A 1,973-nucleotide genomic window follows, 5' to 3' on the forward strand; every position below is an offset into this window, starting at 1 on the left:
AAAACGACTCAATTTTTGTGCATCAGGCATGGTCAGTGTGGAACTCCTTTCCATCAGTCACATGTTCCATCCAATCTATAGGAAAATTCAAAAGTGCCATAAACGCATCTCTTAGAACTCTCTCCCTTTAAAAAATTTCCTTATTATCCAATATAAAGTTCCAATTTACATTTCTTCTCCTGTAACCGTGAATTAATACGTAACTTATACAAAAGTTCAATAGTGCTTACCATAGCTCAATAATCGTTGGTTTTTGGTTGTTTTAGTGGTAAAATTCACGAAAGTTTTTTTTTAATCCAAAATGCCAAAGTTAGATATTGGCACTTGAACAAACACGTAATCAGAAATCATAACCAGTGTGGAGGACTAAAAAAGTGATTAATTATTAACAATCACATTGTTAATCACTTAAAAGTAAAAAAAGATAATACGTTGTTAACGATAGTAATGACTTGATCTTGATCAATTCAAAAATTATCTTTTAATTGTTCAATCAAACAATTGTGTCAATTTTTAGATTTGGAATGACAACATACAAAACGGTTGCGACTTAAAATCCTTTACAATTTCAGTTGTTGTGAAGTTTTAAATAAATCTAAATAGTTAAGGTGGCAAAATTCTCAAACACATTTTTAACACTCACGAAACTTGACTGTTCATGTATCTAAACCTTATCCCTCTAGTTGCTTTAACGACTCTACATACAAGAGATGGACAAGATATTAATTCAGACGTTACTAATTCAAAACAAAAGTCGTCTGGTTTAACACCATTTCAAATTGAAGTTGTTTCAAATTTTTTTATAATATGGAAATTAGAAAATCATTTCCAACATATTTGTGTTACATGTGCTTTTACAAATAATTTGATCTGGTTGGGAAAAGTAGGAATTTTCGTTTCAATTTCAAACTTAAGGCTAGCTTAACAAACACTATCAAAGGAAAATATTTTCGATTTTTGTGGCTATAAACATCTCTGTTATATGAGTTTGAGGCTTTGACGTAAGACAGTTTCGTCTCAATGAAACTAATGTACAAATTTGAAGTGATGAGTTTGTAGTGATTGACGAGTCTTATCCAGTTACTTATTTTTAGCTTGCAAACCCCCCAATTTACAACTTTGGTTACATTGTTTATGGACATTTAGCTTTATTTAAAAGCTTACATAACTATAACCATCTAAAACACTACAACTTTCAAAAATACATCAAATTGAAATCTGGAGCACATTTAGTTGGCACTTAAATACAAATTAGCATGCACCCATTTTGAACTGTTTTGAATTTGTTCACAAAATGTATGATTTTGAAAATCTTTATTAATCGCCAGGCTATTTGAGTCCAGTTACCAGTCATTACAGGAGCATCGTGAAGCTGAAACTGATTAAGGTAAGGCTATTTCCTCACATTTACAAAGTAGAGATTAGGTTTTTGAAAATACGGCTATCAAAGTGGTTGTTTTGGCATGTTAGAATTTGATCTCAGTAACCTTTATCCAAGTCTTCAAAAATCAAATGAAATGCATTTGATCAATTTCTAATACATCTTTTTTTTAAGTATTATTCTTCTTATAGATTTGTCATTGGACTATTGGTAGATTTACAGGTTTACATGACGACATTTGTTCCCTACTAAGGTGTTTTCTCTATGGAAGCTCTGTATTTGTCCTTTTGGGAGTCCTGTTCTTTTCTTTCGCTATGACAATGACCAAGAGCAGCAAGAATGATCGTATTCATTTATTATTTTCAAGAACCAAAATCACAACAAAAACCATACATTGTTTTACTCTGCCACGAATAAAAAGACACTTTTGTTCCATATTTTATCAACTTTAAGATGACTGTCAATTTAAATTAAATTAAAATATTGAAAGGTAATAAATAGACGAATTATAATCTTTCATTTTAATAGTACTGGGGATTACATTCCCTGTAGCGGGTAGAAAAGCCCGTGAAAAACCAAACCAAAAAAAAAA

At 30.8% G+C, this 1,973-nt stretch overlaps 1 protein-coding gene across 1 annotated transcript in view; it reads right to left on the reverse strand.

Annotated features, from left to right (window-relative positions):
- Nucleotides 1-1,973, reverse strand: part of LOC131881521 (cuticle protein 7-like) — a 10,794-nt gene that overhangs the window by 7,706 nt on the left and 1,115 nt on the right. The gene's annotated exons all lie outside the window — the stretch shown is intronic.

Source organism: Tigriopus californicus, chromosome 6 (genome assembly GCF_007210705.1).
Source record: "Tigriopus californicus strain San Diego chromosome 6, Tcal_SD_v2.1, whole genome shotgun sequence".
In the NCBI taxonomy this organism is placed as follows: Eukaryota; Metazoa; Arthropoda; class Copepoda; order Harpacticoida; family Harpacticidae; genus Tigriopus; species Tigriopus californicus.